The sequence below is a fragment of the Protopterus annectens genome, chromosome 5.part0, assembly GCF_019279795.1.
Source record: "Protopterus annectens isolate FY-2018-M chromosome 5.part0, PAN1.0, whole genome shotgun sequence".
In the NCBI taxonomy this organism is placed as follows: domain Eukaryota; kingdom Metazoa; phylum Chordata; order Ceratodontiformes; family Protopteridae; genus Protopterus; species Protopterus annectens.
In genome coordinates, this window is record NC_056735.1 from 1,445,783,758 (window position 1) to 1,445,811,600 (window position 27,843).

Consider the following 27,843-nt stretch of genomic DNA (forward strand, 5'->3'; position numbering starts at 1 on the left):
CACACTCCATATCCTCCCTGCAGATGATGTTGCAAGGGTCTTTCAGTCTACTTAGCAATCTTCTTAGATGATCCCTCCATTGGAGGACATTCTCAAGGTGGACACCAATAGAGCTTAGAAAGGCTCCATTTCCTGTGACCTCCCTGGGAGTGGAGTTTCACCAACTGTTCTCCAAAGTGCTCCACATCCACAGAGCCCTGTCTTTCTCCCAACAGATAAGTAATTCAGAAAGGTGGATCATCTTGGGAAAGGAATGTATGCACCTTCCATTTTTTCTGCAGGTGTGCTTAATTATTTTGCTCACATAGTGTACTTCCAGAGAGATATCTCAAATGTTATTTATTTATTTATGTAACATTTGCGTACCAGGAAAGTCCGACTTGGAGTAAAGCCAATTTTTAGTGGAGACCTGGGGAGAAATGCTTCAGACGCATGTGTTTGTAATATCTTTACATGTCTTTCATTTTGAACATGCATGTCTTTGATTTCAAATGAAATACATCAGGTAATATAACAGTTGCTAGATGAGCTAACTAAGGATAAACATGTATCCCAGTTGGCAGCTGTGTGGTCAGTCTTGTGATACATGTCATTTACTAGGCATCAAAGAGTTTTTCCAAGGCCATTGGATCTGGCATTATATTTGATGGCTTTTGTGGCTCTACCTAATATACATTTCTAAGGTTAAGAAGGAAGCATTTATTGATTTCCATTCTCAGGATTGTTGTCTGTTTGGATCAGAAGTCAAAGCAGATCTGAAAAGCATGGAAAGATATGGTAAAACTGCCAGAACCATAGATATCAAGTTTCAGCCACCTTTGCTTTCTTTTTCATAGATGCAGAGTAGAAAGTGCCAGATATTGTTTAGGCTTGGCACACAGAAACAGATCAAACAGCAGACTGCAAAGAACTGTAATTCCCATGAAGATTTGTAAAGAGGTTGTGGTCTGATAGCAAAGTGTTGTGACATTCATCTAGAAGTCACAAGCTACCCACTAGTAATCAACAACAATCCTAAGGCCTTCCCAAAGGCCCGGTGTGGAGGCAGTTGGGTGTTGTTCTTCAATTAATTACCAGTTTTAGGTGGATCAAGGTGATCATGTCCAGAAACACATTTTCTTGTGTTAAGATTTTCTTACACTTCTACTCAGGTACAGTGTTTTGACTTGTCAGCTTATGTCCTTTTGGAGCCACACTTGTCTCCTCGGCTCACAGTTAGGGTTTTCCTTAGAGGAATACTGTGCTGTGCATCAGTTCTTCCAGGAATATAATTGTTTCCTCATTCTGAAGAAAGTTACAAGATCTTATTTCCTTTTCCCCTTACTGTTTTCCCCATAGAAATGGAGTATAGGAGTCATAGGAAGAACAATGCTACTGAGTATTGCAACCATTATGCCTTGCTAGTTCCTACCCTAGACTGTATCTTTCTTCTGTCAATCAATCTTGGGGTGAATTTATGAATATCAGTCTGATTGCCTCACAGCAAGAGGTTCTCTGATTCGATTCTTGGCTAGAGCACCTTCTGTGTGGAGTCTGCATGTCCTCCCCCCAGCTGAGTGACGTTTAAAGACATGCAAGTACATCCATGCGTGAATGAGTATGCCTTCATTGGAGGTTGGGCATCGAGCTGGCACCTCGGCACTGTAAAAATCTACTGCCAATCACAAGTGGACCGGCATTCCCCTGTGGAATGCCGACCCCTAACTGGGAAAAGCCGAAAGACATTACTAGTCTGATTATCCAGGTTCCACTTAAAGATAAATGCAGTGCATACAGCGGTAGCATTGCTGCCTCACAGCAAGAGGTTCTCCTGTTCGATTCATGGCTGGAGTGCCTTCTGTGTGGAGTCTGCATGTCCTCCCCATGGTTGAGTGGCCTCCGAAAGATATGCGAGAATGGGCGTGCCTTCGCTGAAGGTTGGACATCGGGCTGGCAACTCGGCACCATAAAAAAATGTACTGCCAATCATTAGCAGACTGGAGTTCCACTGTGGTGACCCCTAACCGGGAAAAGCCGAAAAGACAAACAACAACATATTTTTTTGTTAAACTTTATAGGTACTTTACTTGAATGTATGGCAAGCACCCACTCCAAATTTCCAGTGATGGCATGATAATACAACCAGTCAAACCCGCAAACAACAGCATGTGCAATCCAAAAGGAAATGCCTTTGTGTGTTAAGCTGCTTGTCCATTCCAAAGGAATAGTCTTATACTTTACTAGATGTTAATGTTGTGTTGAGAATGAAGTAGAGAATGTTTGTTCTTGTACATAAAGATTTTTTTTAATAAAGCCCTCTGTAATGTATATTTTTTACATCTGGATCTTTTATATCCACCTGCGCTACCACTAACTCAGATAGAGGGGAGCTCTGATTAACATGTCATCTGAAGATGACACAGTTCAATAATGCATTACCCTCTCATGGCGCACTGCAGTTTCAGTATTAAAAACATTAATCCATGTACCTGTTGTGGGAAGATAACCCTCTGTCTTCTGATCTTCCAGCCTCCAAGGGCAGAGTGCTACCAGCTGAGTTGCAGACACTGACAGCTTTATCTTCTACAACTCTTTTTTTGTCTAATGTCATATATGACATTGCTCCATACCAGAGGACCCAGCTTTTAATGTTGATGTGCACCTCACAATCAGGTGTGTATTGTGCCCCTTATAGTTTATACTAGGCAGCATTTTGTGGAGTCTGTTCAGCTTTGTCGTCTGTCCTTCTCACTGGTTGAGTTTCTTGTAGGGAAGCAGACAGGTCTACCATCATTGAGTATTCTATGGCATCATTGAGTACATACACTTTTCCTTACATTCTAGTTTGACACTTTTTGCCTTGGGAGTTCCACGTTTGGTGTGCACAAGTTGTGATGTCATGTACTACCCTTGGAGGATACACATTAGCCCTGAGTTCAATTTTTTGTCTGCTGCTTACACGATTTAGGTTTTGATCCTAATTTTTTTTCATGGAACATTTACTGTGTTTGAGATTTACTGTACCAAAGCTTTCTAAGTAGCTGCTAAATTGTATATCTTTACATACTCTGACACTGTCTCTGGGCTGTGATAGGAGCATGTTGCATACATATTATTTGCCACTTGTGTCAATGGTTTATCCCTCCCACAGACACACAGGAGTTAAAAGTTCTTAGTTACTTGTGAGAGAATAATGAAGGTGAAGATTGCCCAGAGCACCAGAATCAGATGGAGGCTCCCTTGTACAGCACCAGGCCTTACCACTGTGTGAAGGCTAAAGAAGTGAGTGGCAAAAATGTCACAAACGTCTAGAGCTAAATCGATTTTCAAGATAGTCTCCCACTTAAATGCGAGAAGCCACAAAACACAAATAAAACGAAATGGTAGAAGGAACTGAACGAAGTGATATCCACAAACTGCAAACAATAGCGTATAAAAATTTAATATCCGCTTTCATCAAACGACTTCATCAGAATACACTCAGTAAAAGAGACAATGCATTAAATACACTCTCTTAGCAATTAATTAACTCAGTAACAACTAATTGAATGACACAAAAGTTAAAGACACAGTGTTCAAGAATTAAAGAAAAAAGACAAATCAATGTCTTTAGTGATAGCTAATTTACGATACTTTAAAAAACATTTAAGATTAATGGTCTCATTTAGACCTGGGGTTTTGTCTGATTTTAATTTAATCTGCCAAAGTGTCTCTCTTTGTTCTAAGTAGTTTTTAAAATCACCAGCCCTCATGTCTGGTTTACAAACTTCTAAAACAGAAAAAATGAATTTCTTGAAAGAAGAACAGACAACATAATGTTTATATAAAGCGTTGTTTTGACCTTCACTTCTAATACTGTATAGATGTTCCTTTGTGCGTGTACCCAAACTTCTTGTGGTCATTTCCACATAAAATGCAGGGCACACACTGCATGTACTAATGTAAACAACTCCACAGGTGTTACAATTAACATAACCAGGAACTTCCAAAATTCTGTCTGATGTTACTACAGTAATGTAGGGCCCTTCAGAAATGTATCTACAAATCTTACACTGATGGCAACAAAACATACCTTTCTTTCTATTGATGGTGGAACTTTCATCTAAAGTGTGACATTCTAAAATTTGTTTAATGTTATAATTATTACGAAACACAAAGCTCGGTTTAATTCCAACAGCACAAACAATGTCATGATTTCCTTGAAGAACTCTCCAGTTCCTCTCCAATATAGCCCTAATACGATTGGAGTCGCTACTCATTTCCAGGGAACACAATAATTTAGAATTAAATCTCATAAATTGTCTTTTACTGTGGACATTAACTGTAGTATCAACTGACTTGTCAAGTATAGCAGGAAAATGAGTTGAACGTTTGTTAAAAACTTCATTACCACTATCAATTAATAAATTTTCATCATAACCCCTTTGTAAAAACATTGAGGCAATAAAATGAAATTCCTGTACTAAATCTTGTTCTCTAGTAGTCATACGACAGGCTCTGATGTATTGTCCCCTAAGAATGTTCCTAATGACATGTTTCGGGTGTCCGCTTGAATAATGTAGATATCCGTTGGTGAAAGTTTCCTTCCTGAAGATCTTACTGTGGTATCTGCGATCAGTAATGTCCCACCACAAATGGATGTCTAAAAAATTAACCGCCAAACCCTTATCTCCTTTGGTAAATTTCAAATAACCAGGTTGAGAATTAACTTCAAAAATAAAAGCTACAACAGTGTCAATACTACCATCAATAATAAAAATTAAATCATCAATGTATCTACAGTAGAAATTAATGTGAAACTTACTCATCAAAATGGGAATACATTCAAGCTCCCACCATGCCATGACTAAATTCGCATAAGCAGGTGCCGCCGGCGAACCCATGGCGACACCTCTATTTTGTTTGTAATACCTGTTGTTAAATAAAAAGAAATTGTTGTCCAAAATAATTTCTAATAATCTGCAGATTGTGGATATGACACTGTTGTTAAAATATTTCTTTTTGTGTAAAAAACTACGTATGGCTTCCACACCCTCATCATGTGGGATGCAGGTGTATAATGAAATGACATCCATAGTGAAAAGGACATGTCTGTCTGGATCAAAAACCCCACTTTCAGAGAAAATTCTCAATTTGTCCAAAAAATGCCATGAATCTCTGACAAAGGATGGATCATTATTTACAAGAGGCCCCAAAACAGCATCTATAACTAAAGAGACTCCCTCAGTGATGGAATGAGGTGAAGAAACTATAGGTCTGAATGGGGGATTTCTTAAATCTTTATGGGTCTTAGGAATCCCAAAAATGACCCCTATTTTTGGTTCTTGAACAACACAAAAATCATGTAGTTCAAAACTAATTTCCCCTGACATGAGTGCCTCATACAAATGAGAATGTATTAGTCAAAAACGTTTATAAATATCATAAAGGGTGACGTGCTCATATTCAACTGTATTGTTTAATATTTTTAACATGTTGATGTTATATAATTCCTGATCCATAATAACTATGTTTGATCCTTTGTCACTTTTCATAAATCTAAATTTGCTACTCAAAGTTTTTAAATTTTTTAAAGCCTTCCTTTCATGAAAACTTAAATTATCATGAACATAACTTTTAGATCTTAACAATTTGTCAGTGTCTTCAATACAAAGATCTTCAAATACTTTGATTGTGTGATGTAATCTGGGTGTATAGCTAGATGGCTTAATTAAAGCATTGTTAATATAAGGCAAATCATGCATCACATAAGATAAGTTCAACTTCCTTGCAAATTTTTTGATGTCAATGATGGTTCTACTGTAGTTAGCTCTATTGTTGGGAATGAAATTTAACCCATATTTTAAGACTTTCATTTCTGTATCATTGAAAACATGTTTGGTTAAATTAATAACGCTAAAACTGTCCATTTGTTCAGTTAAGCTTCGTCCCCCGATGAATTGGACCCCAAAAAAGTCCGACTTCTAGTTAACACAGTTGTTTTATTGTTGTTAGAAAACTGATTCTTTTTGTTGACAGAAGAATCAATAAGAATAGTACTTGATCTGCATTTACAAGCTTTATCTGTGTCCAATTTGTTGGAAAAATTGTCAACAACAGAATCTTGTTGATTTCATTCGACAACGCCATTGTCTGTGTTATTGTCAAACAATATCTTGTCAACTGACAAAGTGGACGCCACGTGTGGAATATCAGAACTGGCATTTTTGTCAGTACCATTAGGCGCAGAAACAAAATTGTCAGTTTTAAGGACAGAGACAGCAGCGCTATATGTACGCTTATTAGTAAAATGAATCCCCTGTCCTTTACTGCTGTTACTTCGATAATTTAAAGCAAAATTATCATATGCAGTCTTGTTTCGGTAAGAAGTAATATCACGTTCCAACTTTGACTGTTTCCTGTTCGTCACATCAGTTGAATGCTGATGTACCTCCTGCGATAAATGTTGAAAAAATGTGCCAAAGTTATCAGCTGTAAGCTTACTTTTAACATGAGCTTCAATTTCACTAATTTCATCCTTTAACAAACCCATTTTGTGAATGTTGTTGTCAATTAAAAGTTTAAGAAAGCGCAAGCCAGCTTCATTAAAAAAAGAGACTAAAGTTTCAAACATAGGGTGGCCCAAACCAACGCCGTTTGGGCATTTAAAAAACTGTAGCCCCTTTGGGACTATGCCCAGTTCAATACAATGAGAAAAATAACAATTCTCTAAGTCAAGCGATTTGTACCTTTTGAGCAGTTTTAATAGATGCTCCCGTTGACCGTTGAGTTGTTCATGGTTTACTTCATAAAAACCCCGACCAGAAGCACTAAAGGGATTATTCCCTCGGCTAAGTAGCTGCTCACAACTTGCACCTCCACCATTACGAGCGCGAAATGGCAAATGTTGTTTCTTTGCTCCACGCTCGTTATCCACTTGCAAAGGGCTTCCCAAATCAATTACTGTGTCCAACTCCGGAATGGACTCGACAGGACTAGAAGCTTGTATCGCGTTGTCAGGACCACTGGCCTTAGCTACTAAAAACTTTAGGGAACTTTGAATGTCAACTAAAGTAGCTATGAGCAAGCTGTTCACTTTGTCTGCCCCCGATGTAGGTGTGGAATGGACAGTCAAATTGAGCAAGGTATCGTCAGCAACCTTCGCCATGGAAAGGCTGTATTGAACAAATAAATGCGAGAAGCCACAAAACACAAATAAAACGAAATGGCAGAAGGAACTGAACGAAGTGATATCCACAAACTGCAAACAATAGCGTATAAAAATTTTAATATCTGCTTTCATCAAACGACTTCATCAGAATACACTCAGTAAAAGAAACAATGCATTAAATACACTCTCTTAGCAATTAATTAACTCAGTAACAACTAATTGAATGACACAAAAGTTAAAGACAGTGTTCAAGAATTAAAGAAAAAAGACAAATCAATGTCTTTAGTGATAGCTAATTTACGATACTTTAAAAAACATTTAAGATTAATGGTCTCAGTACTATCTAGCCCTCATCTAATCAGCTAGACTGCTCCGCTGACTGTCTTGATCCCTGTGAGAAGCTCCCTTGAGTCACCTGGCTTTTGGGACAGAGGACATTTCTTGTCCAGCCTCCCCTTCTGGTCCATAAGGTCTTGATGGTCCAAAGGAAGGATGTTCACAAGATGGTCTTGTGGCATGACCTGTCTTTCAGACTTGCCCTTCATAGGTTCTTGGGAATACAGATAAACTGGCCTGAGCAAAGATCTGGTTCTGTATGAATCCAGTCCTAGTGCTGTTTGCAGTCATAAACACTAATATCTATACTTCGTATCCTGACAGCTGGTGCCTAGCTATTGCTCATTCAACTCCTTGCACGTTTGTGGGAGAGTCTCTTCAGAATGAAACTGAAGGTTCTGCTGTCATACTTTCTTAATTCAGAGTTGAGTGGAATATTTCCATCCCATTCTGGACAAGGGAGCATATTCCTTAAGTCAAGAACTAGATGTAGATTCTTCAAGAGGTTTTGCCTCTGCTGCATGACATACGTTTTATATTTTTTATAAGAATGGAGAGCTTCTGGCTTGTTTTCTGAGGTACACAAAGGAGCTTCCTTTACAGTATAATAGATGAATATGATTGCCAGTGCAAATGATGCCATTTGATCTGTTAAGTGCAGCTACAGTATTTAGGAAAGTGACAGTCATGGTGATCGAGACCTTACTGGAGAAGGAGCTTTGTTAATGCTGGACATCTGGCTTCTAGTAGACCCAAAAAAGGATCCACTGGTGGCATCCCTGAAAAGAAGTGGTAGGAAAGCAGTTCACAGTGTCAGTCATTACTTCCTGTGGAGGAGGAGGAGGCTGTAGAGGTCATGGCCTTCCTTGAGTAGTGGATGCATTCAAAGTCCCAGCTTGGACCTTAAACTGCATTTTCTGAACATCATCTAGTCACTTTTTTCTTTTGCTTGCCTGAGTATGAGTTTTGCAGTGGAGTGTGAGTTATCAGTGGCTGCAAGTGTACCACAAATGTTTGGTAATTTAGTTGGTGTTAGACTTCTGTCACCTAGCCCTAGAGTAATGAGGAGCCTCTACCAGTGTACAGGTGTCTATTTCTTGCTGATTAACCAGTCACAAGTTCTGATGACACTTACTGTGATAATACTGTTTGCCAATTATCTATGCTTCTTCATGGTTCCAGTGGAGTAGTCTCCCCTGTAGAAGGAGACTCTGTACAATCATGCAGTTTAGTTTTGAGAAACTTGGTTTGCTGAAAGCTGTTCAGGTCATTACTTTTTTTTTTGATCAGTTGGCATAATGAAAGAGTTGTTGATTGATTGGTATAAATTCATTTTTTTTTTATTTATCCTTTGCTGACCAGGTTAATCCCATTAGGTTAGTTGCCTGTTTTCAGGGGTAACCCAAGGTTAAAGTACTACCAGAGGAAATTCCCCTACTCTTATTTTGCTGTGAGAACTTCTCATCTATCTCAGCAGGTAGGACCTCATTTTAATGTTTCATGAAAGGATGGCACGCTCAGAAGTGCAGCTTCACCTACTGTTGCACTACAGTATCAGTAATTTGAAAATTAATTCAGTCACCCCGAGTGGGATAAAACCTACAGCTTTCTGCTCTTTCAGCACCAAAGGCGAGTGTACAACCTGTTGAGCTACTGACTCTGCTCTTTTGATATGGATAGCTGAAGATGGAAAGCCGGTTGCAAGGCCTTTCTTGGTCCTGTCTAATCATTATGGTACATGTAAACATGTAAGAGAGCATGCGCTCTTATTCCTTATGCAGAGAGGTGATGCAAGTCTCTATCAGTGGGCATAGGGAAATTGCTCTCTTAACAATTCACATCCTGAGTGAAGAAGTCACAGTGTGGGACAACCTTACGTGTCTTCTCTAATCCTTTCTTGAAGCTGAAAATCAATGTAGTTTAGATCTTATAGTGAAGCACCACGATTCACTAATGTTCAACAGAATGTGGTGTGCCCCCATTTTTGTAGAGTAGGGGAGATTTCTTTAAGCCTCCAACATTTCTCTTTTATTCTGTGCCTAATCATAAAATTCATGGAGGAAACCAGAAGCTTATCCTCTACTCCCCTTGAAGGTTGAGAAGAATGCATTTTGTGGCCTCTCATAGAATGGTAATGTAGAAAACTATTGATGCAAATCTAGGAAGTCCTTTAAGTTGTGATGACATTAGGCCTTTTGTAAACCATCTCAAGGTGTGCTGCCTGCTGTAATGAATCCTCTGATCCCACCAGCTGCTGTGGTTGAACTGTCATAGTTAAAGGAAGCTGCCAAGAATCCTTTCGTCCTACTGCTGAAATTTGTTGAATGGAAGAGATTTGGTCAGAGCTTCTATTTTCTTAATTTTATTTTTATTACTTTCCTCTTCAGGAAAGTTGTTTTAAAGCTTGGAGTGTTGTGTTGTAATAGACTGTGTTGAGACCATAACATACTTTTAAATGGAGCTCTTCTTCTTTTCCTGTCAGTTTAAAATTGGCATAAAGTAATTGAACACATTTTTCTGTGGAGAAATCTGTCAAAAAAGTAATTTTTGTGAGCTGGTAGTGGTTACTGGCATTTACTGCTGTTTTTTTCCCTAGAAAGAGGCACCATTTTCAGCTTGGCAATGGAACAGACTACCAGTCCCACAATCAGTCCTTCTTCAACCCACAAAAATAAGAAAAATAAACAGCCTTTTCCACCACCACAAGCTAGCAGATGTAATGGGATCCTATCTCGCCTACATTCACAACAGATGGGTTCGGAGCCGATCCATCGGCTCCGACTCGGCAACTAATACACTAGCACGAAGTCTCTCATTGGCTGGGCTACTCCCTATCCCAGGATGCACTACACCTGCTTCCCCAGATCTCGTTTGCCGCTTAACAAGCTGGACGTGGTCTCGACTTGGCTGGAGCTAAGTGGTTCTTTTTACCTTATTGGTCCTTGACCTAGGGAATTTTTGTCCATATTAACCAAACAGCTGTTTTAACAGCTATTTCTTACTAGTTCTTATTGTTTTTTTGTTGAGTGCTTGTGTCCAAAAAATTTAATTTGTTCAGTCGGGCAAGGCCCGTTTAGGGCCTTTGCCCTACCTTTTGAGTGATTTTAGTTTTTATTAACCTTTGGTTAGTTGTTTTTTGGGCAAAGCCCGTTTAAATTAGAGGGCTTTGGGCCGTTTAACTTTTCATATTGTTGTGAGGTAAACTTTCACCAGTACTCGCGCCAGTGTGTCTCGCGCTTTTCAGTTGGCGCAATTTGTGTGTAGTGCTATACTTGTTGTGGTAGAGTAGTATTTCCTTAGAGTTGTACTTGTTGTGGCCTGTATCATGTCTAAGGAACAAAAGTCAGGTTTTAAAAAATGCACTCGGTGCAAATATAAAATGTCCATTACAGACAGTCATTCAGTATGTGTTTATTGTTTGGGTCCGAAACATCTGCAAGAGACTTGTAGCGTCTGTCATGTGTTCTCATCTAGAGTTCTTCAAGAACGCAAGAACAAATTAATATTGAAAGGGCTTATCAAGCCTTCTTTTGAGGAAGCCTTAGATCTACCTGTTGCTTCCAAAAAGAAAAGATCGTCGGCTCCGACAAGTCCGTCGGAGCCGACTTCTAAAAAGACAAAATTGACCTCTTCTTCCTCGGCTCCACTGACTTCAGGGCCGAGGGTCGAAGGGTCTGCCTCGATACCTCCTACCTCGGCTCCATTGCCGTCGGAGCCGCAAGTTGGAGTATCGAGAGGTGAATCACCTCCATTGGTTCCAATGGCTTCGGAGCCGGTGGAAGTGTGCAGCTCAGACTCTTCCCCCTCGGCTCCGGAGAAGGCTCCTTCGGTCGGCGCCGATAGCATTGGAGCCGTTTCGGAGCCGGTCCCCTTCTCTCTCGGAGCCGAGAGGAAAGTCTTCTCGATTGTCTACCTCCTCTAAATCATCGAGACTTTCAGATTCGGACCTGGATAGGGTTTTACAGAGGCTATTCCAATCTCCAGTGTTTACTAAATTGGTCTCGGCTCCAGCACAGTTAGCTTCGGAGCCGATCCCCCCTCCAACACATTCGATTCCTCCTCCAACCTCCTCGGAGCTGTTGGAGTCGGTGGTGGTGGAGCAAAGCGGAGCCATACGGTCAGAGCAGAGACCCCTTCGAGGTCTCTCGGTTCCGACTGTGCTTCCTACCCTGTCCTCCGGTTCAGGGTTTGGTACTGCGACCTCTTCAGCCGGGCCCGAGGGGAATACTTTGGGATTGGGTGCTTCGGTGCCTAGTCTTCCTCTCGGAGCATCGGCTGCTGGAATTCCCAGTGCCATCGTGGCCTCTAGACCAGTGACCTCCTTGGATTCTGGAGGTCCGGCCTTTGAGGCCATGAGGAGCGCTGGCCATGCCTTTGCCGGTTCACCAACATCCTACCTCACCATCCCTAGATTTGGAGACTGCTGCCTCTGTTGTGTTGCAGCCCCGGCAGCGGGCCCCAGGGCCTGAGGATACCCCATCGGGTTCCCTTCTTCCGGGTGGTCCGTCCGAAACTGCTTCGGATGAACCCCCACGGAAGAAATTGTGTAAGAGGAAGCACGTAGACTCCCAAGATGAGTCTATTACATCGGATACTGACCTCGATGACGCAGAAGGGTCCCCCAAATCATCTTCGGATGATATCTCCTTCTCAGATATCTTGGAGATTCTGAGACAGAGAGGTGACTGGCAAGCCAAAACCTCTTCAGCTGAGGAGTCAGTCTTCCTCAAGGCCTTTGGGGCCCAGCCTTCCGCCTCCTGGGTGTCTCCGCCCTTCGATGATCTCCTTGATTTGGTTTCTCGAAGGGCGTGGGAACACCCTGATTCTGTGGAACCGGTGCCTGCGAGGCCCAATAAATTTTTGTCAGCCCCCCCCAGAAGGAGTTTCTCACAAAGGGTGTGCCTGTAGATGCTTTGGTGGTGGCTTCTGCCATACAGCAGGACGTGGCAGAGGCTTCGACGTCTGTTCATCCTCCTAATAAGGATTCTAGGAGTATGGATAGGTACGGGAAGCGTACCCTGTCTTCAGCGGCCTTTGCCTTACGGTCGCTAAACTACTTAAGTCATTTTACGAGGCTCCAAAGGGATCTTCTCAAAGAGCTAAATGACTCTCTTGTTGGTAACCTACCTGAGGCGCTGGCCCCGACTGTTGGCGCACAGATGACTACCCTCTTTTCTATTGTTAACTCGTCCATGAGGCTCATTTCATATGCGGCCGAAGGGGCGAGTAGAGCAGCGGGAACAGGCATTGCCCTCAGGAGACAAGCCTGGTTACGCTTGTGTTCGTTCGCGGAGGCCTTCAAGTCTTCCTTCGCCGACGCCCCCTTTGATGGGTCATCTTTGTTTGGACCCAAGGTGAAGGACACACTAACTCGGTGCGAGCAGGAGGGCAAGACTTTGACTGCCGTTGGGGCCCGATTTTCCGCTCCTTCTAGGCCTTACCCCAAGGCTGGGAGAGGAGGGAAAATGTGGTTTAGAAAATCTCAGAAGTCTTTCCCTACTCCACCCAGTGATTCCCCCTCCAGAGGCGGGGGGGGGGGGATTTTGGAAGACGCCGCCCCAGAGGTGGCAGAGGCCCCCGTAACTCTGGAGACCGCGATTCCTTTCGTGGTTCTTCATACAACCAGCGTTCCTGAGTTGTTGCCCGACTGTGCAACTCCGGAGCCAGTCGGGGGTCGCTTTGCGGCGCACCCACAAGCTTGGGAATCCATAACAAGCAATCAGTGGGTGCTTCGCATTATTACTGGAGGTTATATCATCCCCTTCAACAAACCCCCCCTTTCTTTAAGGGAAATCCCGGATGTACCACCCAGTCAGCGGGATCAGGCAGCATTAGAGGTTTCAAAGCTGCTAGAAAAAAGAGCCATCCAGCCTGTCCCCATCGACCAGATCGGATCAGGAACTTACTCAAAATTATTTTTGGTACCAAAAAAGACAGGGGACTTCAGGCCCATTTTGGACCTCAGTTCATTGAATCGTTTCGTAAAGAAGTCCAAATTCCGAATGGTCACTCTTCAATCTATTCTTCCTTTGCTGGAAAAGATGCATGGATGTGCTCCATAGATCTCCAGGATGCTTACTATCACATTCCCATAGCTCAAGAGTCCAGGAGACATTTACGCTTCCGCCTCGGAGTCAGTCATTTCCAATTCTGAGCACTGCCCTTTGGTCTCACCACAGCCCCCAGGGTGTTCACCAAGTGTCTGGCAGTGGTAACTGCTCACCTGAGAAGTCTGGGATTCCAGGTGTTTCCTTATCTAGACGACTGGCTCCTTACTGCCACCTCCGAGCATCTACTACTCCAAGCGCTCAGAGCCACGTTCACCTTGGGCCGTTTTTTGGGGATCGCGTTCAATTTGCAAAAATCTGTACTACAGCCATCTCAGCGTATTACTTTCATAGGTGCAGACTTAGACACAAAAAGAATGCGCCTTTTACCGGCAGCAAGAATTCAGGTCTTACAAGATCAAGTCAAATCCTGTCTCCCCCTACAAAGAGCCCCGGCCCATCGGATCCTACAACTGTTGGGCTCGATGGCGTCGACCATACTTTTAGTTCCCTTGGCCAGACTTCACATGCGAATTTTACAATGGCTACTGTCGGTTCAATGGTCTTATCAGGAACTTCCTTGAACCACTTAATCATAATCACGGAAAGTTGCCGTCGAGATCTGCATTGGTGGCTTCTCCAATCAAATCTCGACCAGGGCGACCCTTTATACCTCAACGTCCCATTGCCACTGTGACTACGGACGCCTCCCAGGTAGGGTGGGGGGGTCATTACCTGGACAGGTCGGTCCAAGGCACATGGCAGATCCAGGAAACGCATTTGCATATCAATGTCCTGGAGATGAGAGCGGTACTATTGGTACTCCAAGCTCTCCATCACGCTCTCCCACAGGGCCCGATTACTATCCTATCCGACAACATGTCGGTGGTGTGGTACATAAACAAGCAAGGTGGAACCAGGTCTTACCCACTATGCAGAGAAGCCATGAGACTTTGGCACTGGGCAGTAGCTACCAACCGCTTTCTAATGGCAACGCACATACGGGGGAAGTCCAATGTGATTGCGGACAGATTAAGCAGGACCATTCTTTTACCCCACGAGTGGTCCCTCAACCAGGGTATAGCTGCGAAAATCTTCGACAGATGGGGTCTTCCTTGCTGCGACCTGTTTGCCAGCCCTCACAATGCGAAATGCAGAGAGTTCTTCACACTGTTTCCTTCTCAGGGACAGATTCCCAGGGACGCTCTGACTCACATTTGGCCCCCCGGTCTTCTCGCCTTCCTCCATTCCCCTCCTACCGAGGGTGATACAGAAGGCCATTTACATGGAGAGCAAGATGATTTTGATTGCCCGCACTGGCCTCGTCAAGTTTGGTTTCCTTTCCTACAGAGGCATGCGATAGAAGGTCCATGGTTTCTGGATCCGGTGCCAGACCTGTTGACTCATCAGTCAGGACGGCTTCATCCATCTCTCAGGTCCCTGAAGTTGGCAGCATGGTTACTCCACTTCCATCCTTAGTCCGAGACAATGCTCTTTCGCCGGACGTGGTCCACATACTGTCTTCTTCTCATAAACCTTCCACCATCAAACTTTATTCCAGTAAATGGAAAAGGTTTGCCTTCTGGGCTCAAGAACGGGGTATAGATCCACTCACTGCACCAGTATCGGAGGTTCTGAATTTTCTGGCCTCCCTTTTTCAGTCGGGCTCTTCAGTTTCTACCATTAAGGTTCAGTTAGCGGCGATCTCTAATTTTCATGCTTCTTTTGAACCTTCATTGATGTCTCACAAACTTTGTAAGGCTTTCCTTAAAGGGGCTTGGCTCCTGAGGCCTCCTTTATCTCATCCTGTCCCCCCTTGGGATTTGAATATGGTTCTTGCTGCCCTAACTGCCCGTCCTTTCGAACCAACTGCTACTTGTGATTTAAAATTTCTGTCTTGGAAAACGGCCTTTTTAGTAGCCATAACATCTGCTAGGCGAGTTTCAGAACTTCAAGCTCTTTGTTCTGATCCTCCCTATTTGATTTTTCACAAGCATAGAGTTTCATTGAAATTAAACCCTGCATTTATACCAAAAGTGGCCTCCTCTTTCTGTATTCAACAAACTATAGAACTCCCTGTCTTTTTCCCAGAATTCTCTAATAACGCAGAATATACTTTGCATCAATTGACGTACATAGACAACTGCGTTTTTATTTGAATAGAACCGCTCAAACGCGGAAATCAAATCAATTGTTTGTTTCCTTTGCAGCAAACAAATTGGGTCAACCAGTAACAAAAACCTCCATATCTAAATGGATTAAAGATTGTATCATTTTTATTTATTCACAGGCTAACAAAGACCTTCCCTTTCCAGTCAAGGCTCATTCTACCAGGGCAATGGCTACTTCCGTAGCTTTTCACTCCAAGTTATCAATAGATGATATTTGTGCTGCGGCAACCTGGACTTCTCCGCACACTTTCATTTCTCATTACAAATTGGATGTGGTTTCTCGAGGCAGAGCTTCCTTTGGTTCCACAGTTCTCAGGAGTGTGTTCCAATGAGCCACCCGGGATGTAGGTGCTAGGGGCGCTGTCCCATCTGTTGTGAATGTAGAGATAGGATCCCATTACATCTTTTAGTTATGTACTTACCATAACTTCGGATGTATGGGATCCATCTCGCCTACATTCATAAGTACCCACCCTCCTTCCCCCTTCCATTCGGATTTAGAGGAGCTGTAGTCTCTTTTTTCTTGGAGATCTTTCTTGAAGAACTTTAGTTGGTTATAGTGACTACTAATTTTTCTGTGTTTGCATGGATGTATGAAAGCGAACAAACAAGATCTGGGGAAGCAGGTGTAGTGCATCCTGGGATAGGGAGTAGCCCAGCCAATGAGAGACTTTGTGCTAGTGTATTAGTTGCCGAGTCGGAGCCGATGGATCGGCTCCGAACCCATCTGTTGTGAATGTAGGCGAGATGGATCCCATACATCCGAAGTTATGGTAAGTACATAACTAAAAGTTTTCCTCAGCCATAGGTCACTGACTGTGCTGTGGCCATTTGTTGTACTTCAGACCACTTCTTTTACTCTAGATCTCTTCTGGTGTAGCACCTACAGCCACTATGGGCCGGGGGTGAGTCACATCCTCTGCAGCTGTTGGGACCCTTGGTGGGCAAGGGAGAGCCACACTTGTCTGTCCTGGGAGAGAGAAGAGGGATGGCTTCTCTGTTGTGTCAGAATGCTCTGTTCATTCCTGGAAAAGCTGCTGATGCTGCTGCAATTAGTAATACAGGATGTCCTACCTTTCCCTGTCAAAAAGAAACAGAAAATCAAGCATGTATCTGCTCCTCCTGAATTTTGTTTGAATGGGAGTAGTTTACTGGCGCTGGCTCATGATTTAATTTAAGCTATTGATATTTCTTGTAAAGTAGTTTCTAGTAAAAGAAAGAGGAATTCCTCTTTCCGTGAGAGATTCAAGGTATTGAATCTGAACAGGAAGATGCAGCGATAGTCTTTTCTCCTTCTTAGATTTCTGACTCTGTCTTAGGAGAGATCAGATCTGATGTCAGTTTTCATTCATTTTTCAACTAATAGGTTCAGATCCGATCCTCAGATCCAAACCCATTAGTTGAGGAAGAATGAAAATGGACAACACATGGAACATTATGGTGACTGCATAACTTCTTTTTTTCTGGTTATCTCTGTGGGGCCTTCTCTTTGAGACTATTGCTAGAATGTGCCAGTGTTTTGTCTGGGACAACTTAGGTTTCTCAGTCCCATCAGAAAATATTATGGGTTGCTACAGAAGGATATCACAGACTCTACACCTATTTCTCCTGTTCTGTCTGCTTTAGAGGATGTGTGTGTGTGTTACTGCCTGCTGCCCCCAAAAAGGCAGGTAGAATGTATACAAGTCCTCAGTCTTTTAAATGTTTATGCAGTGTTCCTAAAACTGGCTCAGCAACTATAGCTCAGTCTAGTTGATCCCATTGCTTTTAAGCATGTAGTTAATTCCAGTCTTACTCTTTTGATAAGGATGGGAAAATTATTGATAGGTATGGGAAAAAGTGTATACTTCTGTATCTTTGATTTTTTCAGAATTTTGAAATGTCAGGCTCATATGTTAGTTTGTTCTAACAAATTGTGAAAGTATGAGGAATGTTTTATCTGCAGTTTCTTTGTTTTAGGAAAAATCTTCTGTAAATAACTTGGTTTCTTCTATTGCACGGCTCTCTATTCATTGTTTACAGTGTGTGTGTGTGTGTGCGTGCATGCGTGTGTGCGTGTGTATGTGTGTTTATATGCCTCTGTTGATACTTCTTCCAGGGCTATGGCATTGCTACTGTTTTGAGGAGGTTTGAATTGCTACTTTCTTGAGATCTCCCAGATAAGAGATTTTAGATTCACCATTGGCTAGAGATTTAGTGATTGGCCCATCCATTGAAGAGGTGTTCAAAAAGTGTGATGAAAGGGGCAAGCTGTTCCAGAAAAATCAAGATTTTTCTGCCCTCCTTTTCTAGGTTTTCCAAGGGATTTTCTATCTCCTCATCCAGTTTTGGCAAAAAACAGTATAGCCCTCCTTTTCCAAGGGATTTTCTATCTCCTCATCCAATTTTTGGCAAAAAAACAGAGTAAACAGTCTCAGCAAAATTCAGGTAAACAGATGTGTAAGAAGAAATGTTAAGGAGGTTACAAAAAGAAGACTCGAATCTCCCCAAAGCAAAGACAGCCCAGCAAGTCTGAATGACTGTTAGAGACCCTTGTGGACCCCTCCCACTCTGGCCATTTCTTTGCTTCAAGAAAATCTGAATCTCGATTTTTCAGACAAATGGGTTCTGAAAATCATTTATCAAGGTTGCAGATGGCAGTGAGAGGAAATTCTTCCTTTCCAGGGGACATTCCTCATCCTCCAGATAAGACTCTCTTATTTCCACCTGTTCTTCATCATGTGCTGTCTCAAGATCTGGTGGAACAGGTCCCTCTTTCCCATGTGGAGAAGGGATTTTATTCAAGGATGTTCCTAGTACAAAAAAAAGAATGATTACAGACCAGTTTTGGATCTTTTTTTCCTAAACCTTTTTGTAGAAGTGCCCATATGGCCAAAAGATCGGACTTGTGTATATATATATATATATATATATATATATATAATATATATATATATATATATATACACACCAAGTCTCCATGGTATGGTAATCTTGGATGTGCTGTTTATAAGTTTGTGGGGGGGGGGGTTGTTGGGAGCTTCTCCTGTGTTTTTTTTTTTTTTTTTTTTGAGGTTTGTCAGTAATCAGCATTTTGGGTGCCCACATTTCATTATGGAACCCTCAAATTCAAAATGATGTCACTTCACAAGTTGTGGCTTCTTCCTCTTTCAAGATTCCTGATAACAGTAGAGTTAAAAGATGCTTATCACACCCCTATTCGTCTAGACATCAGACATTTCATAAAGTTTTGTATGTCTCAATCACATTATCAGTTATCTGCCTTACCCTTTGGACTATCTACTGCACTAAGAGTGTTCACAAAGTGTTTAGCTCCAGTTATTGGACTTTGCAGGCCACATGGTATCCATATTTAAATGACTTGTTTATCTTTGCAGAGTCGTTTTCAGTATCAGGAATCTCTCACTCTCTTGGGTGAGAGATCTTGTACACAAACTGAGATTCCAAGAGAGCATTCAAAAGTCTTTCTCAACTCCCATCACACAGGATTGTGTTCCAGGGATGTCAAGTAGACACTTCACTTCAGCGAGATTTTCTTCCACAGGAAAAAAATTATTTTTATTTAACTCTATTTCTAAGATTTTCCACTCAGATTTCAGTTACTATGATTAAATATCTCAGGATTTTGGGTTTCATGGTATCTGTGATTCTCATGAAACACCTGCCAAGACTCCATATGGGAAAGATACAGTGGTATCTTAAATCTCTTTGGTCCAGCATCAAGACCCTTTATCTTTTCAAATCCCAGTACTGAGGTTTGTCAGAAGTGAAATCTTATGGTGGAGACAACAGATACCCTTAAATCCAGGTCTGTACTTCCTCCTCCCTGCTCCAGTATAGCCAGCCACCACAGATTCTTCAGACTTTGGGGAGCAGTTTCAAGAGGGATAAAAGTACAGGGGGTATGGGACAAACAGGGCAGATGCAAACACACAATTGTCAAGGAGATGCTTTCCCTCATCAAGGCACTCAACTTTGTGAACCATCTTAGTCCCCAGGACCTCTTGGAGTGGTTAGAAACAATACCACAGTCATGTGTACATCAACAACAAGGTGGAGCCAGGTTGTACCTCCTTTACAGACTAGCCATGTTGGCTTGGAATATGGCTTCTCAGAGCAATCTCACTCTAGTGCCATCCTGCATTCTGTCAGAGCAAAACTGTGTAGCAGATGAGCTGAATAGGACTAGGCAGGCTATGAGTGGAAACTACATTGGGGATCTTCCTAGATTTGATACATCTGTGGGGAGTTCATCAAGTAGACTTCCTTGCCCACTCTTTAACAAAGAACTGGCAAGACCCTGTTCCAGGACTCAATGCAAGAAGACCTGGAAAACAGATGCCTTTTCTTTTCCTTGGACAAGAATGTTACTGTATGCTTTTCCACTAATGTTAAGGATACCTCTGAAGATGCAGAAGGAATACCCAGAAATTGTGTTGACTGCCTTCTGGCTCAGGAAACTGTGGTTCTCTCTACTTTTGGAGATTGCCAGGGGCAAGTGCCAGAAGATTCCTGACAGACTGGAACTAATTGCAGAAGAATAGGGATGTCTGATAGAATCCAACATCAGTCATCTTCAATTGACTGATTGGATGGTAGGGTATTAATTCCTTTTAGACACCAGTTTACTGAGGATGTACAGCAGGTACTAATGGAGGCAAGAAAGCCTGCTACTAGAAAGTCATATAATAGCAAATGGAAAATTCCCCACTCTGGCTTAATAAACTCTCCCGGTAAGGCATTAACCTATATGTTACCAGATGGGTAGCTAACTGGCTCACTGATAGAACCCTTTCTGTCAAAGTAGGGGAAGCCACCTCTAGTAGTAGACCCGTAGCGAGTGGTGTACACCAAGCATTGGTCTTCGGGATTCTGCTGTTTGAGATGTACTTTTCTGAGGTGCAAGCCAAAACCAGTGGTCTGTGGCTGACCAAGTTTGCAAATGACTGCAAGCTGGGTGCTGCCTTAAATTCTCCTAGTGATGTGAACATCCTCCAAAAGGGCCTTAATCACACTAATGACTGGTACCAGAAGCATGGCCTCAAATTGAATACAAAGAAATGCATCATTATTCCCTTTGGGAAAAATGGCATCCCCACTAATTATCACATTAATAACAACATACTTAAGCACACAATCAGTCTTGAGGGACTTGGGCACCCAGGTTGATCACCTCAGTTTTGACCATTACATTGCCTCCATTGTACGGAAGGCTTTCTACACGGCCCACCTCATACGTAAGGGTATTTCATCCAGGAACAAAGAGATCATAACATCCCTGTACTCCTTCCTTATCGGACCTATTATTGAGTACAGTGCCCCCTTCAGCATGTATCTTGCCAAGCACATGCAGCAGTTGGAGAGACCACAGAGGTTCCTGACTAGGAAAATCCAGGGTCTCAAACACCTATCCTATACAGATGGGCTAAAAGCCCTGTCCCTCTACTCCGTCTCTAACAGAGTGCACAGAGGTGACCTGTGTCTGGCATACAAGGCCATCTCAGATGCAGCCTTGATGGAGTTGCTGCATATTCGTAGGACGTGTTAGTAACAGCCTGCATTTCATTGCTGGAACGTGTGTTCTGAGAGACTGCTTTATCTATCTGGAAATATACAGAGCTGAGTATATTTTTTTCGTTTTAGAGTTTGTACTGTTAATTGTTGCTTATAGTTTTTCAGATCTCTGCTGAAACTGTTTTCCCCACCTCCCCCTATTTTCTGCTGTCTTCAGTTGGTATAACTGTTTTTTATAGCTTGTGTGTTATCTAAATCAAGGATCACTTGCATAAGGACGTTGACATAATGGTTAATGTGTTTACCTTACAGACCTAAGGTGCATGGTTTGATTCTCACATTGGGTAATTGGCTAGGCTTAAAATGACCCACAAGGGCAGTTAGCCTAGTACTAATTTATGAACCTTATTATGAACCTGATAAAGTTAGACCTGTTAGTAACAGCCTGCATTTCATTGCTGGAACCTGTGTTCTGAGAGACTGCTTTATCTATCTGGAAATATACAGAGCTGAGTATATATTTTTTTTGGTTTTAGAGTTTGTACTATTAATCATTGCTTTTAGTTTTTCAGATCTCTGCTTGAACTGTTTTCCCCACCTCCCCCTATTTTCTGCTGTGTCTTCAGTTGGTAAAACTGGTTTTTACAGCTTGTGTGTTATCTAACTCAAGGATCACTTGCATAAAATTAGACCTGTTTGTAACAGCCTGCATTTCATTGCTGGAACTTGTGTCCTGAGAGACTGCTTTTTCTTTTGTGGAAATGTACAGAGTTGAGTATATATTTTTTTGGTTTTAAAGTTTGTACTGCTAATTCTTGCTTATAGTTTTTCAGGTCTCTCCTGAAACTGTTTTGTCCCACCAACCCTCCCTATTTCTGGCTTGTAGTTTAAATTTGGTGGCTTTCGCAGTTGCCTGCCCCACTGTAGATTTGGTTTGGGACACTCCCCCAGTCCCATCTCTTTACCACATTCTACCTAATAAACTCCTCCTGCATTTGCTTTTAGTCCTTTTTAATTTAATTGCATTTTTTAAACTGTGTTTGGTCTAATATTGCTACATACTCAAATGTGCTGCTGTTTTAGCTACTTTTCTGTAAAAAAAAATAATATGTGTATATATATATATATATATATATATATATATATATATATATATATATATATATATATATATATATATATACTGTAAGCACCTGTTTCCTACCTTTCCTGTAACTAGTGTTCCAGATACAGATTTGCTGTGTCCATGACTATATGTAAGCTTCTGAGCCCCCCCCCCCCAAGCCTTTCTGTGTTGGAGGGAAACCTTCTAGCTTATCAGTGGGAGTGGTAAGCACTAGGTAACCTGTCTACCACATAAGGAGTGGTTCTGGCCCAGAAATTGTAGTTATTGGCTGTTTGGGCAATCTTTTCCATCTCTCTAAACTTTCTGATTTGAAAGCCTGCATTTGCACTTGTTTCTGTCCTGTAACTCGTCTAGTGCAGATACAGATTCTTAGTTTTAACACTTAAATTGCTTATTCGCGCTCAGCACTTGTTCAGAACTTGTAAGCACTAAGTAAGCTACTAATTACTATAACACTCTACCTTCCTCATTACCTAGAGGAAAACAGTTTTTTGTACTTAACTTTTCTCACTTGCTTAGAGAAAAACAGCTGTTGTACTCACTTTCCTCATTTATCTAGAGGAAAATAGTTTTTTTATTCAGGCATGTCCAAAGGTGGTCTCTCAGTGTTCTCTCCTGTATAGCTGATGAATCTGGGAACCTTGAGGCAATGTAGAAATTGCCTCGTACACAGACAACCCTCTCCTCTGAACACCCAACACGACAACCTGTGAGAGATGCATTTATCTAACCAAACTGGAGGTAAAGGTCTCTCCAACCAAGACTGAACTTGACAGTCAAGAGGGAAAGGTAATTATTTGCACCACACCACACTCATCACATAGTCTCACTAACTCTACACCACCAAAATCCACACATAGTAGCACAAAAACATTTGCGGAGGCTCTCAATAATAATCTAAGCAACAGAGACCTCCAAAGCAGAAACGTAAACAACCTACATCCCCCCCAACACAACCCAAATGACACATAGCCCACAGACTCAGTGTGCCACTCAACCACAGCCAATAAGGCAAAACAACGTACCCAACACACTAGTCATAGATGACTCTATAGTCAGGCACACTGATTTCACCACTCACCAGGCTAAACAAGGAGAAGGTTACTGTCAGCTGCCTGTCGGGTGCCAGGATTCACCACATAACCCATGCGCTCAGGTCACTCCACAACAAGTACAAATATGACTCTGTCATTGTCCATGTTGGTGTGAATGATCTGAGACATACCTCCCTGGACTACATGAAAAGAGACATGGAAGAGCTCTCCCATCTTCTAGCCCAGGCAGGTATGACCCTAGCCCTGAGTAGCATTCTGCCATCGCCCAGAATGATACTGCAGTACAAGGACAAAATGATTGACTTCAACAATTGGCTAAGCTTCTGGTGTCATTCTAAGGGGATCCAGTATCTGTTTGCTTGGGATGACATGGTCGACATACCACTATGCTTTGCCACAGATGGCCTGCACCTGTCGCCCCTTGGATTCCGGATACTGGCTAAGGCTCTTGCCGCCCCTATAGTGCCTTTTTTAGGCAAGGTTCAAATGAAAAATTCACCACCGTAACAGGCAAGCAAAAACTGAGGGTAATGCTACTCTATGCTAGAAGTCTAAATCTCAAAATGTACTCACTCGAGGCACATCGATATTTGTGTAGTGACTGTGATCTGGTTCAAGGCTCCAGAGAGCACCCCTGCACTATGAGGCTATAACTCATACCACACGTTTCAGCCATGTAACCTGGACCAAAACACCAAAGGCGGAGGTGTGTCAGTATCATTAAGGAGGTCTATATTAGAATATCGAAGTTTCAGAACTTTGAATGTTCTAATATCGACACCTAGTAACCAAAAACCGATAAGACTGAAAATTTAGAGCATCAAATTTATTTCCTAGGGAAAAATTTGCTGTTCTAAAACACATACAACACAAACACACCAAACAAACAGCAATCCACACACATACACCTAAAATCTTACATCTAAACCTACACTAAACTGTACATACACCACTATCTACCCACTTACCTTAACCCAAACCCTAACCCTAAGGTCTGTCACTGTCGCACACACACCTCACCCCCGCCCTAACCCTAACTCACCTATCCCACCCTAACTGTCACGTTCACACATTCGCACACTTACCTGAACCAGACTGTAACTTTCTACCGCAGAGCTGAAAATAGCGAAGCGACAGGAAAGGACAACCAAATTCTTTCCCTAGGAAAGAATTTGGTTATCTAAAACTTCACTATTTTCAGCTTTCGCTTATTTGGTGTTGATATTAGAAAATTTGAAGTTCTGAAACTTCGATGATGTTCTTCATCTCACATTGCTGCAGTCCTTACTTATGGGTAGTCCGCTGTCCTCGGTCGGCCCGAATACCAAAGTATTAGGCTGACGTCGGTCATGGGCGCCTAGATCTGACATCAGAGCGTCAGGGTATAAAGGCGCATGATCGACGTCATATCCTCAGTCTTTTTTGCCGCATGGTCCGATGCAGAAGCAGCGTTGCAAGTGCCGTTCGGCGTTCTGAAATTTTTCATTTTCGGAGTTTCAGACCGATACCAAGTTGGGCTAAGTACCCCGTTGGGAATATTTTTGTTTTTCTTGCCTCAGTTACTTACGGATGTCAGAAAAAGTGAATAATTGTATTTCTTGTGGGAAACAGATACCGCATAGGGATTACCACTCGCTTTGTATTCCTTGTTTGGGACCGGAGCACGACGTAGTCGGGTGTCGGTTTTGTGCTAGGTTTAATAAGCGCACTATAAAACGGAGGTTAGATTGCGCTAGGTTAGTCTTTGGCAAGAGGTGTAATTATAATATGCCGTCGGATGTTCCGACGCCTGCTTCTACTAAGAAGCGCAAAGACAAATCTTTAAAGCCTAGGCAGGATGATTCGTCCGTTTCGGACGCTGGACCTTTAGAAGCTACAGCTGAGCAGGTTCATCCGGCTGAAGTTTCTGTTGAGTCCCAGGGGGAAACTTTGATTTTACAAGATGTGGCCTCTCAGGAGGCAGGTCAGGCTGAAGGGGCCTCTCAGGTTACTATTCTCCCTTCTATGCCTAAGGTGGTTAACTGTTTCTAAGGCTCCTTCTAAAGGCAGGTCTGTTTTGCCTTCCTCTGGTGTCAGTTCTGGTTCTTCAGGGTCTGTGCCTAAAAAGCACATGCTTAAAATGGCAGAGGATTTGATTACTTTAATTAGATGTTCTATGCCCCCTCCTGATAAGAGGCCCAGGATGGAGCCAGAGTTGGAAAGTTTGGAGCAGGCCTCAGATGATTCAGAGTCTTCTGCTGAAGACATTCAAGATTTCCCTCCTTATTCTGATTCTGATGCAGAGGATTCCACTCCTTCTGCTTCTCCTCCAGAGGATTTTTCATTTTCAGAAACTCTGCATTCCATGAGGGAGCATTTTAAGTGGGAGGAACAGGATTACTCTGATTCACGGAAGAGGCTTAGGGAGTTCTTGTTTTTACCACAGACCGGACAGGTATTACAGGGTGCCTGAGGCTCATAAATATCTGTATAAGAGTCCTAGGGCGACCCAGAAACTATTAGTCAGGGGCCTAAGGGTGTTAGAGCCTCTGTTGTTAAGAATCCGGTTCCTCTGGATAAGGAAGCTAGAGCTTTGGATAGATGGGGTAAGAAGGTGTATACCTCTTCTACTTTAGCAATGAGAGCTTTGAACTGCCAGTTTCATATGTTGAAGTATCAGAATTTCCTCCTTTCTCAGCTAAGATCTAAAGTGGATGCTTTGGCAGAGGGCATAGAGTGTAAAGAATTGCAGGATTTAGTGCATGTTTCTGAACAGGTGGGTAAGCACTCTTTGCAATGTGGTTTTGATGCTTTACAGGCTTCTTCTAGGGTGGCTGCCACTAGTTCAGTTATTCGTAGGCACGCCTGGCTTAAGGATCAGAATTTGTCTGAGCATGTTAAGTCTAGAATTCTGGATGCCCCTTTACAGTCTGAAGTTTTGTTTGGTCCTCCTGTGGAGTCAGTCTTAAAGAAAATGGAAGACAAGGCTAAGTCTATGCAGACTGTTAAAGATTTTTTGCAGGTACAACCTCCAAAGTTTAGTAGAAATTGGCCTACTAAGGGGTGGACGTACCCTACTTCTGATTCTCAGTCTAGGGGTAGATCTAGGATTGGTAGGGGCAGAGCTCAGAGTACCTTCAGGCAGAGACAATGGAGTTCGCCTGCTCAATCTGCTGGTGAGGGCAGGGGCCAGTCCTTTTGTAAACAGGCCCAATGACCTGCATTTTCAGCTGCCAGATTCTTCTTGCCGGGCAGCTCCTTTGGGAGGAAAGTTGGCTCTTTTCAAGCAAAATTGGCATTTTGTCACCCAGGACAAATGGGTATTGGACATTATAAACCGAGGTTACAAGTTCTATTTCCACACCATGCATCCTTTCAAAGGCATGCCAGAAGTCCCTCCTCGGCAAAGGATAGAGGCTCACAGACAAATTTCTTTACTTCTTCAAATAGGAGCTATACAGCCAGTTCCTCTGTCAGAAGTGGGCCTAGGATTTTATTCTCGCCTGTTTCTAGTTCCAAAGATAGGGAACACGTGGAGACCAATTTTGGATTTATCTATCCTCAACACTTACCTGGACATTCCAAAGTTCAAGATGCTGACTTTACAACAACTTTTACCTCTGTTGGGAATAGATCACTGGATGGTTACTCTGGATCTCAAAGAGGCTTACCTTCATGTTCCTATCAGGCCCAGTTGCAGGAGGTACCTGCGTTTTCGGGCTGGAAATTTACATTATCAGTTCTCTGCATTGCCCTTTGGCTTATCTACTGCCCAGAGTGTTCACAAAGGTTCTGGCTCCAGTGATAGCATTTTTCAGACTAAGAGGAATACAGATTTATCCTTATTTGGACGACTGCCTGATTATTGCACAAGAAAAGGACGAACTTCTTCATCATCTACAGTATGTGATGGCAGTGTTAAGATGCCTAGGGTATTCTGTGAACGAAACAAAGTCCAGTCTAGTACCCTCTCAGGACATGTGCTTTCTGGGTGTGAGACTGAATACAGCTTCCCAGATGGCCTTTTGACCCCGGACAAACAAAGAAGCCTTTCTCTTTATTTCCAGCAAATGTCTCTACGGTCCAGGCTGACTGCAAGGACAGTCCTTCAAGCCTTGGGGTTCATGGCATCTTGTATTCTGGTGCTTCCCAATGCCAAATTGCATACGAGGAAGCTTCAATGGTATCTCAAAAATGTGTGGACACAGCACTGCCAAGATCTAGACACTGTCATTCAGATAATACCTTGCATTCAGAAGGAGTTTTTGTGGTGGGCTCAGGAATGTCACCTAAACAAGGGACTCTCTGTGACCCGCCAGAGGCGAGTCAGATTCTAACGACAGATGCCTCGGACAAGGCTTGGGGAGCACACCTCAATGGAAAATGGGTGCAAAACACGTGGCCTGTCAAACTCCAACATTTGCATATCAACTTGAAGGAAATGTTAGCAGTCCAGTTTGCAATGATGGCTTTCAAAGATTTACTT

The 27,843-nt window shown here is 42.6% G+C and overlaps 1 protein-coding gene across 2 annotated transcripts in view; it reads left to right on the forward strand.

The window, feature by feature from the left end:
* The window catches only part of TPP2 (tripeptidyl peptidase 2), a 2,672,548-nt gene that overhangs the window by 1,087,691 nt on the left and 1,557,014 nt on the right, over positions 1-27,843 (forward strand). The window lies entirely within an intron of this gene.